This window comes from Girardinichthys multiradiatus, chromosome 24 (assembly GCF_021462225.1).
Source record: "Girardinichthys multiradiatus isolate DD_20200921_A chromosome 24, DD_fGirMul_XY1, whole genome shotgun sequence".
In the NCBI taxonomy this organism is placed as follows: domain Eukaryota; kingdom Metazoa; phylum Chordata; class Actinopteri; order Cyprinodontiformes; family Goodeidae; genus Girardinichthys; species Girardinichthys multiradiatus.
Window position 1 is genome coordinate 1,523,731 of NC_061816.1, and position 16,101 is coordinate 1,539,831.

Below are 16,101 nucleotides of genomic sequence, written 5' to 3' on the forward strand. Positions count from 1 at the left end.
TTCCTTATTATGTCTGAGACCCGCAAAAACAGGAAGTAACCCAGCACCAGTAGACGCTACTTCCGGTTGTCATGAAAAACGTCTTGATAATTTAACATTTCATAAATATTTGACTAACTTTCAAGTGAAAACTCTGTAGAGCTGCTTCTAATTCACACTTACTGAGAAAACATTGATTTCATGCTAAAGGAGGAAGAGGAGTTAGGAAATAAAAGTAGAAGCAGCAACAGATCAACAATGGCTTCATCAGCCAATCAGGAGCTAGAAACCAGCTAGCTGCTCAGTTAGACCCTCTGGTGGACACAGTGTGTAACTACAAGCAAAGTAAAGTTACACAGGTAATATATAGTTAGCATTTCCTGTTAGTTATTTCAAAATAAATCACCGGTAACTGGATTTATCTGTATTATATATATTTGTGTATTTACATTGTAAATTACATTTGTTGTATCAGAGAGTGTTAAAAAGTCAAAATGCCCTGATGACAAAAGATCTTCTCAGGCGCTCCATTCTTGAGTACAGCGAGCAGAAACTCCAACTATTGCTGCAGCTACTCTTCTGACCAGCCAGAAGACTGAGAAGAGGGTTTCTGCTGTTGTCTCTTATTGCTCTGAGAGTAAATTAGAACCAGAGATAATCACTACATATCAGCTGCTGTGTTAAACTCTGTATTAACAGGATGTGTTTATGTTCAGACTGAATTAAACCCTGCAGTGAATCTTATTCATGTTTAACAACATTAATTTAAGCTATTTTTATCTCACTTCATAAACGTTAAAATTATAACAAAGAAAGAAAAACAATCCATCCTGTTGAACAATAAATATGATGAATATCTGTAGTTACAACACATCACCACCAGAGGGCAGTGACTAGTTATATTGAAACAAAACGGTTAAACTTTATATTTTTCATTAAATACTTTCTGATTACATCTATTGATATAACCCTGTAAATAACAATCTACATATTTTATACATGTATGTTATTAGAGATGGACATTCATTAATAATCATAGAGACACGTAAAATATGTTTTATTCAATGTTTTGTTTATCTGTTTATTATATAGAATAAATCAGGAAATTATTTGTTTCTTAAGTTTATTCAAATTATAAAATCAAGTAAAAATCTGTTCACTGCAAATTAAAATTAAAAACATATTGAAACAAATGCAGAGATAAAACCTAAGGTGGGGTTAAATTAGAATTACAGTCATGAGATAAAGTATTCACACCCTTACTGATTTCTTCTGTTTTTGTCTTTTTGTTCCAGTTAAATGTTTCAGATCATCAAACTAAACTTAATATCAAAGATAACCTGATTAAATACAAAAAGCAGTTTTCACACTATGATTTAATTCATTAAGGGAACAAAGGTATCCATGGCAACCAAATCTAGACCTGATTACCAGCAGATCTACAGTATCAAGCATTAACTCTACAGAACCCATCTGACAGCATGAAGTAGGTTAAAGTATCTCAAACCTCAACACATTGGGTCTGGATCTGTAGAAATCCAGGAACAGATGAGAACCAAAGTCACTGACATCTATCAGTCTGGAGAGGAATACAGAGACCAGAGGAACCAGAAACCTGAACAGAACCACATCATCATGTATGATGATTTATAACATGCATGTTTTTTCCTGTTTGACTCTGTTGACTATAGTGAGGAAAGAAGAATGAAGAGACTGAATCAGAGCTGGAGCAGTTCTGGTGCTGATTCTGAGCACTGATTGGACTGAAGGCTTTAGTTCTGCTCTCAGTGGTTCCTCTCCAGCAGAACCACAGGATTGAATGAATTATTGGATCAGCTGCTTCTGCAGGTTCTGACTGGAAACATGAAAACAACCCAGGAATGTTCAGATTCATCAAACAGAAAGAGTTCTGGGTGTTGGTGCCGTCAGAGTCCAGAGAGAACAGAACTTTCTTTGGTGTTCAGATTGGCAGCAGGAAGCTGCTGCAGGTTAATTATTGAAAATGTTGAAGTCATATAAAGTTACAGCAGCTGATCTTTGACCTGAGCTGAACTTTAAGACTGATTTCAGAGTGAAAGCAGCTTTCAGACTCAGAGGACCGATGAAGGAGAAGAAGTCCAGGAGTTTCTCTTCTTCTACACAGACCTGGTCCAGACAGCAGAGAGCTGCAGAGTGAAGAAGTTCATGAGAAGAAGCTGAGTAAGTCCCTCTTTGTTCCTTCAAGTCTCCAAGCAGAGATTTAGTCTCCTGATGAGACACGAGTCAGATCACATGAGACTGCAGAGCAACAGTCTGTGAGTTGATGAGGAGCTGCAGGTTGTTCCCAACAGGAAATAAATCCCACTCTACACTTCCATCCCATCTGCTGCTGCTTTCTGCTCCAACAGACCAACTCTGACTGCAATGTGCTGTTGATCTCTGGGAAAACTCTCAGACTGGAGTCCTGACATCAGGTCCTGGTGCTGGACCGGACTCTGATACTGGACTCCAGTTTAATCTTTAACTGGTTTTATGGCAGATCAGAGTTCATGTTTGGAGCCTCTGTTGGTGAAGGTGGAATAATGCTGACTCATCAGTCAGTGACTGCAGGGGGATTTCCATGAAGAAGATATAATAGGAGCCAGTGAGCGCCCCCTGCTGGTTTCTGTCAGTGTTGTTGATCAGAGGTGATGTTCAGCTGAATGATGAGTGTTTCCTCCTCAGATGAAGGTAGAAGGTGTGAACTGAGCAGCATGGATCAGTGTGAGGACAGAGAGGACAGAGTCCCTCCCTCTAAAACCACTCTGTGTGGAGAACATGAGGACCAGAGCAAAGTTCAGAGGTCAGATCACCATCTCTAACTGTCCAGGACTCTTCTCCATGTCAGAGCTCAGCTCTCACATCACCAAACCATCTTTATTCACAGGAAACGATCAGAACCAGAACCTGGACCTGGACCCAGCTGTGTGTCCTTAAAGAGCAACATGTCAAAGGATACATTTATTGATTTTAAATCAGCCCAACGTTCAGCTGCAAACAGGTGAGCTGTTTCTAAATGTTCAAACTAATTAGTTGAAACTAACTTCATTCCAACATATTAATGAGAACACAACTCTTTCTCACACATGTCTGTGTTCACATGTGAAGCAGTGTGTGATGGATGCTAAATCATGAAAATAATCAAACCATTGTATTATTGTGATGATATGAAATGATCTTGTTAGATGATATTGGAGCTAAAATCAGTTGTTCTTCCATCCAGTTGAATCATTCTGTATCACCTTGTGTCACATTAGTTCATCAGAGTTGGTGCTTCTGCAGAGCTTAAGGTGACTGCACATGTAGGCAAGTCATGATGCTGATTCAAGGATTAGATGTCAACTAAATAATCCAAACTAAATCTGATGGAAAACATGATCTCTCACTGTTATCTGCAAACATCAGTGAAATCAACAGCTTCTAAAGTACATTTGTGTTCATTCAAAATGATCATCAGTTTTATTATCAGCAAACTGCTCCACAGTCTCCTTCAGCAGCCACTAAATGTCATCAACAATACAAGATCATCTACGTGCTGCTGTGATGAAGTCTGATGATGAGAACAAGATCAATGTTTTAGAGGACATTTAGTGTGGATTACTTGATTTATGAAAGGTCCTTGAATGCACCACCATGGCCTGTATGACCATAAAAAGCTTTCCAGAAGCTCAGAAATGATGAGCTGAGAATAAAACTGCTGCTCTAAAGGGGTTCCATCATCAGTTTAAGACTAGAACAAGTAAAACAAACGACAAGAAGATAAATGAACTTGTTTCTCCATCAGCAGTTCTGACTCTGATCCAAAGGAAGAAAGTTTGTCAGGATAGAAGATCAGAACACATCAAACACTGTTCTACAGAAAAACTTTCTGATTATTGTTCAGTTCCTGCTACCAAACCAAAACATCATCCCTTATTAATGATCATCAGAGCTAATTATTAATCCATCATTAATATACGGTTTACAGTGAAACCAGGAATATTTGGATCCTCTTCAAACAAGAGCCACTGTGAGACACTTTAGAGTTCTGAGCTTCAGGGTTTAACTTTAAATACATTATTAGACTAAGTTTGAATTCAGTGTTTTTCCTTCAGGATCCAACAGAACCTCAAACCAGAACCAGAACCAGAACCCAGCTGTGTGTCCTTAAAGAGCGACAGGTCAAAGGGTCTTATTATTCATTTTAAATCAGATCAACGTTCAGCTGCAAAGAGGTGAGCTCTGTCTAAATGTTTTAACTGTATGAAACTGAACTGATTCAGTTCGAAATGTTTTGATTCCACATTTTTCCACATTTTTATTCCTATTTATGAAACTGTTTGTTTTTGCAGGAAGCTTTTCCACAAATTCAGTCTCCAGTGAGTTCAGGGTAAACATTGTTGGAGGTGTTTCTAAGTGTCTGTAGTTCACCTGTTGGTCCAGCAGGGGTCAGGCTGATTCCAGCTGAAGACATAATTCAGGTTCACCATTTTAAAGAAATAATCAATGACAAAATAAGTGTGTTCCCAGTTCAGACTCTAGTGGATTGTTTTGTTCCTGAATTTGTGCTTCTGATGTTTTTCTCCCTCAGTTTTAATTCATATGTTGAATCAGACGACTTTTAAAATGATGAAATAAAGGAGGGCAAATAATACAAGATAAATGACCAAATTAACAAACAACCCTTTTTATCTGATCATATTTAACTCGTAGGTTTAAGTGTGAGACTGTAAATAAATAGAAATGCACAAATGTTTAAGATCTTTACTGGTGGTGAAGATATGGAGCAAAAATAAAATAATTCACCTGTAAAAACACCTGAACTTTATTTACTAAAGTTGAGTTTTATAATATTGTCATTTAAAGTAAAGAAATTACTTGTTGCAGCCACCTTCTTACCTCACAGCAACATTATTTCTGGACATGAATCCTCCTGTTAGCTCTCTGCAGATGTTGGACGATGTTCATCATGAAGCACACAGATTCATCTCAGGATGTAAACCTCTTACCTACCTTTGGACTTTGTTCTGTCTGATTAACTTGCCTTCATTGTTCTCACACAGACTGTTGCACTGGAATATTTTCATTTCCAGATCAGTTCTTGGCTTAATAACTGTGTCTCCAGCTTCCTGTCAGTCATTGAAACAGAGCAGCTGCAGCCTCTGATCACAGACTTGTATTAGATTTACTGTTCCTTCAGTAGGGTTAGGGTTAGGGATGCTAATGGTTGGAAAAAACTCATTTTCTAACAAACTACAACAGGACCTGGAGCTGTGCAGCTTAATGTAACTGAAGGATTTTAAACACCTTTTAAGGACAACAGAAAAATTACTGAATGTATTTTCCTTTTTTTAATGTTTTATTTATATCTTCTGTTTATATTTGATATTTCAGTTAAACTATTGTATGTATTGTTAAACCTATTAATTCTATTTGAATTAGTATCATAATTATAATAATAATTAAAATACATAATTGTTTCCTGGTTCCTCCACAGAGTGGACCAGCAGAACTCAGAGGTTCCCAGTGGTCCGTCTGCCCAGCAGCATCAAACACAGCTGGACTCCATATTTATGGTCTGTACATGTACAACAACTACGTCTCCATCGGTTCTGTTCACAGTCATCTCCATGCTGCACTTTGTAGACCAGAGGACTGTCAGTCTGTCCAACATGGACCTGATGTTTGGCTCCATGATCTCAATCTGATGTGTCCTTCATATATTGTTCTGTTCCAGCTGCTGGAGGACAACATTATTACTTTTGTGAAGAACGAGCTGAAGAAGATTCAGAAGGTTCTGAGTCCAGATTACCCAGAAGGCTTAGAGAGTCAGTGGGAGGATGAGGAGGTGTTGGAAGGTGAGGATGAAGAGAAGAGGAGGAGCAACAGAGAGGCTTTTGTGAAGATCACACTGAACTTCCTGAAGAAGATGAAGCAGGAGGAGCTGGCTGAACGTCTGCAGAGCAGTAAGAGGATTTCTCTACAGATTTAACCTGCAGGATAAATGATGAATTTATTTCAGTCTCAAGAGCAGAAAAACAGATATTTAAATGCTCTATTTAGAGGAATTTGTTTCATTGCTAATAATATTTTGTCTTCCTTCAGGACTTCCCTCAGTTTGTCAACATAAACTTAAATCTGGTCTGAAGAAGAGGTTCCAGTGTGTGTTTGAGGGGATTACTAAAGCAGGAAGTCCAACCCTTCTGAACCAGATCTACACAGAGCTCTACATCACAGAGGGAGGGACTGGAGAGGTCAATGATGAACATGAGGTCAGACAGATTGAAACAGCATCCAGGAAACCACACAGACCAGAAACAACCATCAGACAAGAAGACATCTTTAAAGTCCCACCTGGAAGAGATCAACCAATCAGAACAGTGATGACAAAGGGAGTGGCTGGCATTGGGAAAACAGTCTTAACCCAGAAGTTCACTCTGGACTGGGCTGAAGACAAAGCCCACCAGAACATCCAGTTCATATTTCCATTCACCTTCAGAGAGCTGAATGTGCTGAAAGAGAAAAAGTTCAGCTTGGTGGACCTTGTTCATCACTTCTTCACTGAAACCAAAGAAATCTGCAGCTTTGAACACTTCCAGGTTCTGTTCATCTTTGATGGTCTGGATGAGAGTCGACTTCCTCTGGACTTCCACAACAAGGAGATCCTGACTGATGTTACAGAGTCCACCTCAGTGGATGTTCTGCTGACAAACCTCATCAGGGGGAAACTGCTTCCCTCTGCTCTCCTCTGGATAACCACACGACCTGCAGCAGCCAATCAGATCCCTCCTGAGTGTGTTGGCATGGTGACAGAGGTCAGAGGGTTCACCGACCCACAAAAGGAGGAGTACTTCAGGAAGAGATTCAGAGATGAGAAGCAGGCCAGCAGGATCATCTCCCACATGAAGACATCAAGAAGCCTCCACATCATGTGCCACATCCCAGTCTTCTGCTGGATCACTGCTACGGTTCTGGAGGATGTGTTGGAGACCAGAGAGGGAGGAGGGCTGCCCAACACCCTGACTGAGATGTTCATCCACTTCCTGGTGGTTCAGACCAAAGTGAAGAAGGTCAAGTATGATGGAGGATCTGAGACAGATCCACTCTGGAGTCCAGAGAGCAGGAAGATGATTGAGTCTCTGGGAAAACTGGCTTTTGATCAGCTGCAGAAAGGAAACCTGATCTTCTATGAATCAGACCTGACAGAGTGTGGCATCGATATCAGAGCAGCCTCAGTGTACTCAGGAGTGTTCACACAGATCTTTAGAGAGGAGAGAGGGCTGTACCAGGACAAGGTGTTCTGCTTTGTCCATCTGAGTGTTCAGGAGTTTCTGGCTGCTCTTCATGTCCACCGAACCTTCATCAACGATGGAGTTAATCTGATGGGAGACCATGAAAATATTTCTGCTTGGTCTAAATTTTTTTACAAGTATAATCTAACAAGTCTCCATCAGAGAGCTGTGGACAAGGCCTTACAGAGTCCAAATGGACACCTGGACTTGTTCCTCCGCTTCCTCCTGGGTCTTTCAGTGGAGACCAATCAGACTCTCCTGCAAGGTCTGCTGACAGAGACAGGAAGTAGCTCACAGACCAATGAAGGAACAGTTCAGTTCATCAAGGAGAAGATCAATGAGAACCTGTCTGCAGAGAAAAGCATCCACCTGTTCCACTGTCTGAATGAACTGAATGATCGTTCTCTGATCCAGAAGATCCAACAGTCTCTGAGTTCAGGAAGTCTCTCCACAGATAAACTGTCCCCTGCTCAGTGCTCAGCTCTGGGCTTCATCTTACTGTCATCAGGAGAAGATCTGGATGTGTTTGACCTGGAGAAATACTCTGCTTCAGAGGAGGCTCTTCTCAGGCTGCTGCCAGTGGTCAAAGCTTCAAACAAAGTTCTGTAAGTTCTGACTGAATTTGGGTTTTGACACCAGGAGCTAATACCAGGAAAGAGTGACTATTATCCTGGATGTTCTGCTCAACAACAGGATTTATTAGAAAGTATAAAAGTTAATGTTTGACTGTCAGTTCTCTCAAAATGTATTTAATAAAAATAAACACAAGTTGTTTTAGAAACTATTTAACATTTTTATTCCACAAGACCCGACTGACACTTAGAATCTGGTACCAAAATGGTTCCTCTCATAAAAGTGTAATAAATGTGGATAAATTTAGTTGTTTCTTTTTAACTTTTAACATAAATTATGTCAAAACTTTTTAGACACAAACACTCTTTTAAATACTTTTTCTATGTTTTGTCAGAAGATCCTCTGATTTATTTCAAAGAGAAAAACATGAAATATTCAATATCTTCCAGTGTTTCATATATATTAGCCTTTAAACTGAGATTAAAAACTTAAAAGGAAAAAATAAATGGTCCAGTTTTGGTCCTAAAGTCCCTCAGGGGTTAAACTGGCTGACATTATCATAGAACTGCAGGGGTTAAAGGTCACAGCACAAACTTCTTGCTCCAGAGGCAACATGTTTCCTGAAATTAGTGACTAGAATTTAAAATAACAGAATATTGTTGCTTGGTTCTGATAATTAATAATCAGATTTCTGGTTGCTGTTCTGTTCTCTTAATGTTCTTCCCTTTAGTAATAACTTTCCTTCTATTTCCATCATGATTTTTATTTTACTGCTCGTCCCACAGTGTTTGAAGGAGGAGTAAATATGGATCAGAACATGTGGTCCAATCTGGAATAGTGTTATGTGGAAACATCATTTAGTTTTCCACTATTTGCAAACGGCTGCAGGATATTTTCACTAAAACAACAACAGGTCGTGTTTGCAGCTCAATCTGTACAGATTAAAACATCATTCAAAGTTTAAGTGGGTCACAGAACATCAAAATTTGTCTAAATCACATTTTGGTCTGTTTCAGGGTTCTGACATGCATTGCATTGCTTTAGAGTTTCTGAGTTCTTATTTCATAAAGCAGTTTCATCTGTCTTGTTTAATACTAGAAGATGTTTTTATTTAGTTTTATTCCATCAGAATTGTTCTGATTCATTTTGATCTCTGTCTCTTCAGATTGAAGAACTGTAACCTCTCAGAGAGAAGCTGTGAAGTTCTGGTCTCAGTTCTCCGCTCCCAGTCCTCTAATCTGAGAGAGATGGATCTGAGTAAAAACAAGCTGCAGGATTCTGGAGTGGAGCTGCTGTCTTCTGGACTCAAGAGTCCAAACTGCAAACTGGAAACTCTCAGGTCTGAACAGCATTAATGACTTAATTAGTCTAAACATTAGTTTGATACATGTGTGCCTCATGAATACCCCCTTGTTTTGTACCCGAATACATGCAGAATGTTTATATGTGGAACTAATTTCCCTTTTCCATTGGCTTGATTTGGCCCGACTCGGCTCGCTTCGTGAGCATTTCCATTACTGTTATTTCAGTGTTGGTACCTACTTTTTTGGTACCTCCTTCTTAGCAGGGCTAAGGGAGTCCAAGCCGGTACTGTACGTGACGTTAACAAACGGCTGTTCTCTGATTGGCCGTGGGCGCGGCCAGCCGTAAGAGTCGACTAGTGTAAAATAAACAACCGCCATATTCAAACGTGCATTCAAGCGAGTGAGAGAAACATATGATGGAGTCTGCACAGTTATCTGTAAAAGTCACCCTTTGGAGCAACGATGAGGTTCAAGCTTTTCTGGCAATCATAGGATTTTGGTTAATATCTTCTTGGAATTGAAGAAGAACCTCAATCAAGCTCACAAATACGACACATGATGCTTTAAAGCCGCGCCTCCAGGAGGTGTTCCCTTCAGTGGAGCGAAAGCGGGTCTATGGAAATGCAACACACAACGTGCAGAGCCGTGCGGAGCTGTTCCGGGCTGGCCAAATTGAGCCAGTGGAAAAGAGGCATAAGTCCTTAATGCAGCGTTCTGTATGGCAACTTTTAAAAGTAACACCAAAACAAAACAGAGAGGACTCCCAGTTGTCACCAATCTCTGCTAATAGGGAACATTAAGGTTTCTCATGCAGCTATAGTGGAGAAAGAAATGAATTAGAAGATTATGTCAGTGTACCATCTTTCATCGGCAATGAGGTTCATAGCTGCTCTGCAATTAACTGAATTCCTCACCTCAAACAACTTCAAGCTTGAATGTAAACAAGAAAGAAGGTGACAGAAATCCAACAAGTAAAAGTGGTCAACAATGTCAGTTATGCAGAAGTTTTTAAAAAAGTGCAGGGACAGAGAGTAAGAGTAGAAACAGTCAGAGTTCAACAAGACTTAACTCCAAACCACATGCAAATGGAACAAACAAACAGAGAAGTAACAGTAGAAAAGATCATGCTGTTCATAGCATATGTGATCAACTGTAGGGACCAATTAAAACACAAATCAGAAAAAATAAGATTACAATGAAAGGAGCAGAGAAGTTTTTTGGGATAAAGGATGTAACATGGGAGCACATTATCAAAATACTAGGGGGAGATGGGAAACCTGGAACAATGGGGGACAGGGAGGTATGATCATTTTACAATGAAACCCTAGAAGTTTAATAGCAAATGGTCAGGAGTTTAAAGGATTCATTAAAAACAGCATCAACAAACCAGACATAATTTGCATTCAGCAAACATGGCTTAAATCTAATCTAGAATTTGTAGTTAGAGGATATGTCACTATAAGAAGAGATCAAGATGAGAGTAGGGGAGGAGGCTGTATTATATTTATAAAAGAAGGAATTAATTATAGGGTTTTAACAAAAGGATTAGATTTGGAGTTTATAATTATAGAAATATGGAGTAGAAATAAAAACATAAAAATTATACATTTTTATAAACCAGGAAAAAGAATGTCAGTAGAATCAATGGGCATTATTGTACATTTAGAAGGGAAACTAATTTGTTGCAGTGATTTTAACAGGCATAATACATTATGGGATAGGTATAATTATCACAATTGTATAATAACTGAAGAAGTTATGGATAATAGAAATTTGGTATGCATAAATGATGGAGGAGTACAAGAATTGATGTAGCAACATGAAGGAAACCAGCAGTAGGTATTACATTAGTTTCAAGCCCTTTGGCAAGTTTCAGTTCATGGCAACAATAGCCAGCGATCACAATCCCATAATAATCAAACTGGATATAGGAAAACAGTATTATAATACAATGGGAATACAAAAATGTGTTTCAGGGATGCTGATTGTGTAACATTTGTGAGTATTAGTGATAAAGAAATTGATCAAATAGATCTGAATATGAATATTTATCAATTAAACATGTCAATTTGTTTAACTACATTAGAAGCAGCAAACAAGTCTAAAAAAAAAAAGAAAGAAAAAAGAACCAAATTGTACCATGTTGGACAAAGGAGTGTGAAAAAGTAATAACATTTAGAAATAAAGCTTTTAAAAAAAAAAAAAAAGAATGATAATACTCAAAATCTTATTGAATATAAAAGGTTACAAAGTATTGTAAGAAGAACCATAAAAAATACTAAAAGAATATTGGTGACAGTTTTGTAATCCAGTGGGAAGGACATATGCATCAAAGTATATACATTATTCCTGAGTTTGTAGCGAAAGTAGAAAAGAGAATAAGTGATAATTTATCAGTATACACAGGAGAAATGATAGCAGTACTACCAGTACCAGTACTTTTCGCTCTTCAGTGGATCGAAGTTAATCAAAAGATGGCAAAAACAATGGGAAGAAGACAGAAAAGGCAGAAAGTTTTATAGAAGTATGAGAAAAACTGCAGAAATGAGGAGTGCTGGAAGGAATAGGAGGGAAGAAATAGTTATAACACGACTCAGATTTGGGCACACAGGATTAAATAGTACTTTATTCACAATAGGCAAACATAATACAGGTAAATGTGATTATTGCAGAAAAAAATAAACAGTTTTGTTGTCAGAAATATAGTACTGAAAGAGTTCAGATGAGTAATAATCTATCCGAAATGAAAATCAGATTAAATCCCTTTAAATTATTACAGAGAAATGAAATATCTGATAGTTCTCAAGCTTTGATGAATTATCTAGAAATGACTCATTTATTTGAAAGGATATGATTTTTTTTGTCGTCGTTTCAGTCCACACTCCATACCAGTTGGTGGCAGTAATGCACATCTACAGTTATTTGCCAACTGCCATAAAATTCTACAAGAAAAAGAAGAAGAAGAAGAAGCTATGCGGGGTCCTTGAACGCAGGTTGCTAATGGCCCTTTTCTATTGGCCCGTTTTAGGCGGTCCGGCTTCGCTCCTTCCATTCAGCTTTGCTCTACTGGTTCCGGTACCAGTTGTGTTCCCACTGACTTATGGCTGGAGCTATGGCGACTGAAGCTCCGCCTCCAGCTGTCGGTGTGGTGCGCTGTTAACGTTAGTGTTAATAGCTGATAAGTTACTAGCTTGGGAGCTCACGCTTGCTAACAGTACAATGACTTGGTGGTGCACAGATGAGTGAGTAAAAGAAGATGAGTTTGTCAAAAATATGTAAAGTTCATTATGAAAATCACACATTTAAGATGAATGGACAGAAGCATACGCTTTCCTTTGACCTTCAGTAGGGTCTAAGGCCAGTCTGCCTCATATGTTCTGAATCAGTTGGACTTGTAAAGATTTGAAATCTAAAGAGACATAATGAAACCAAACATAGGAACATCAACCAAAGCTATCAGCCTGGGTCTGGCGGTAGGACAAGGAGAATAAATGAACTGAGTGGACAGTATGAGGAGCTACACGGCTGATAACACCGTCTCTAACAGCACAACAGTGAGCATAAGAGTGTTCACTGTGAGTACGGTGGGTTTTAGGAAAACACAAAAAGCCTTTTACTGGCTGGGAATTGATCAAAGTCTGCATGGAAGGTGTGGCAGAAACACTATTAGATGGAAAAGAAGGACAACAACCTAAAGAAAAAGTTCAGCAAATTGCCCTGCCTGCCACAAGCAACAAGGAGAGCAGAACTGTTCTACCAAGATGTCCTGACCCAGCTAGACGGAGCCATTCTAAGCGTTTAATATTGGTTCTTAAATTGGATTGCACTTTTCTGTTCAGTAGATGATTTCATGGGCATAGGAATAATTGATCAGTAGTTAGAAAACAAAAATGTTTAATTAAATGTTGATTAAAGGTTAAATAAAAATGAAGGGAATATATTTGACAGTTGATTTAAAATGTTCAGACACCAAAGTGTTTGGATGATGGAGGTAGTGGACCTCCAGCTATCTTAGTCTGGGACCCCTGCTGTAGTGGATTTAACTATGTTAAAAAGAAAACACAGAGATTAAACTTTTATATGTAATTCAATAACAAGAGTATATAGAACAGTTTTAAAGCTACATCAAAATTTACTCAGATTCATGTCAGAATCCATCAGCTCAAATAGGAGCAGCCATAGTTCCAGAATTCATAATTAATATAGGGATGAAATTAAATGAAGGGTTATCTGTTTATACTGTGGAGATGATTGCATTACTGCTTGCAGTCGAATGGATTGAAGAGACCAGACCATTGAAATTGTTCAGATTCAAGTTCTTCATTAGTCAGTTTACAAAGAAATGTACAGTAACAAGAGGATATTAAAATCAATTCTGTTTATTTATACAGGACTAATTTACAACAAAAATTTCAGCATACTGTACAACAAAGATCAGATATTTTACAAACAGTGGTGGCAGGTTCTTCTCAGACGAAGACATGACTTTCAAAGGTGGTAACTTTTTTAATCCATGCAGACCCAATTTTTCTGTTTTTCTTTTCAAAGTGTAAACATGTTTCTGTTTGCTGTATTGTTTTGTGTTTTCATATTCATTACAATGAACAGTTGAACAAATACTAAAGGAGCACAAAATGTTATCACTTTCAAGTAAAAATGTTTTTAACAATGTAGGCCTAAAAACAACTCATTTAGTTTGGCCAAAAACTCTTACAGTAGAACTTTATACACACCCACTTAATGCAATATTTAAATATTTCTGTATATCAACCAATTATGATTTCAGAATACATTTACACATACAGTGTCTGTGAGAAAAAGACACTCAGACAAAAATATTTCTGGAGCATTTCACAAATATTTTACATTTTACTATATTTGACACCAGTAGACTGTTTTCTGTCTGCATGTAGAACAGGAGTGGCTGTAGCAAGGAGATTATGTGATCTGAAATACCTTTTTGTGGGACTTGCTACTATAGGATTAAATGCTTTGATTTTGACTGAATTATAGAACCAGATAATTTTGATGTCATGATGTAAATCCAGCTAGAAGCAGAGAGGGTTTTCTATTGTTATCTGGGCCAGCAGCTCAGGTGAAAGTCCCTCTGTTCTCTGTCCCTCATTGTGACTCTGAAGCTGAGTCAACCTCTACCTAAAGTTTTACTGGGTGATTATTATTGATTAGTTGTATCTTAAAATTATACCATACACAGTCAGTATTTAGTGTTTTGCAGCTATCTTCAGCCTGGATATCCAGCTCAGCCTCCGCCTGTGCCTGTGTACACATGCTCCTGGCTCCCATTCTGCAGCTCTGCTGCTGCTCAGAAATGAGGTGTCATCCTTATTATCGCGTTCTTTGTAGGTCTCAGGGTAATCTTTTGGGTAATGAACGACGGCAGGCAGACAAATCAGGACTAAATTGGCTTTAAGGAATTCTTAAGTCGCATCTCAAATGTGCAGATAACCATTTTTATTTTTATCTTTTGACTCATTGTGAGGTTAGGTGGAGCAGACAGTGATTATAGGAAATACAGCAGAAACACGATAAAAACAAATATGATACTTCCGGTCATGATATGGGGGAATTTGTGTATATATTTTGGAGTTTTAGGGACAAATAAAAAAATAGTTGTGTTATTGAACACCTGATAGTTGTATTGATCATTTTATTAGGACCATTTGTATAAAAAACAAAATAATCAGATAGAAAATGTATATAAGCGTCTTGGTGGTTCAGTTGTATTATATTAATTTTTGTTTTAATTTACTCATCAAAAAGCTTACAGAAATGTTCAATAAATGAGATTTATGTAATTTCATTGTTTTGTTACCTGCATCAGAAATTAATGTCTAAAACTGTCAGCTGACACTAAAAAACTACCCTGTAGATATCTTTGACATTTACTATAAAGAAGAATACGAAAGAACTACAGGAGGTAACAGTGATGATGAATTTTTCATTTTACTATTTTATCAGAAATCAGAAAAGCTTTATTGCCAAGTACGTTTTAGGACATACAAGGAATTTGTTTTGGCGTAGTCGGTGCAATACAATACAAATTAAACAGTATAAACATATCTACAATATCATATAAATATATGTGAACAGTTTTAAGTGAGTGAGAGTAAATATAACCCTAACCCTACAACAGTGCAGGTGATCATTGTGCAAGTAAAGCAGGAGTCCAAGCTGAGCGTTAATGTAACTCATAGAGTTACAGGTTACAGGTGTCCTGTCAGCAAAAAAGGGGTGGGGGGTGTGGGGGAAAGGGAGAGTGTCAGGGTGGTTTCTGGGCTTTGTTGACCAGGCTGGTGGCAGATGGGAAAAAACTGTTCTTGTGGCGTGAGGTTTTGGTCCGGATGGACCGCAGCCTCCTGCCAGAGGGGAGAGTCTCAAAGAGTCTGTGACCGGGGTGGGAGGGATCAGCCAGAATCTTCCCTGCCCGCTTCAGGGTCCTGGAGGTGTACAGTTCCTGGAGCGACGACTGCAGCCAATCACCTTCTCAGCAGACCGCTTCTTATTTAGTCATTAATGCATGCTAACCCATGGATTAAAAATCTTTCTAGTAATTGTTCATAGAAAAATAACAGCAAACAACTTACAAGATTTATTTTCCTGTATTTCATAACATTACAACCACCAAATGTCCTCAGATAGTTTCTGTAGACTAGTTCCCGTGCGAGTGCCATCTGGTGGATGATAAAAGTATTACAGCGACAACTCAGATTTCAAAATTACATGTCGGTCTTCACTTGTTTCAGTTATTGTGCATTTTTCTCTCTTTTGACTTAAAAGACACTAAAATTAATATTGAGATAATTACAGAAGCAAACATTGAGTGCTGCAGAATATATGAAATCCATCAGAAAAAAACATCAGATCTCTTTTCAGCACAGTTGATCTGTTATGAATTAGTGAAGTCTGCAGTTCTACTTCTCTTATAGGTGGCTGGA

At 38.3% G+C, this 16,101-nt stretch overlaps 2 protein-coding genes and 1 pseudogene across 5 annotated transcripts in view; 2 read left to right on the top strand and 1 right to left on the bottom strand.

Moving 5' to 3' along the window:
* LOC124861401 (NACHT, LRR and PYD domains-containing protein 4C-like) overlaps positions 1-16,101 on the bottom strand; it is a 609,184-nt gene that overhangs the window by 538,943 nt on the left and 54,140 nt on the right. The gene's annotated exons all lie outside the window — the stretch shown is intronic.
* Positions 1-16,101, top strand: part of LOC124861391 (NACHT, LRR and PYD domains-containing protein 3-like) — a 923,911-nt gene that overhangs the window by 146,938 nt on the left and 760,872 nt on the right. The window lies entirely within an intron of this gene.
* Positions 1,040-16,101, top strand: part of LOC124861395 — a 32,802-nt pseudogene continuing 17,740 nt past the window's right edge.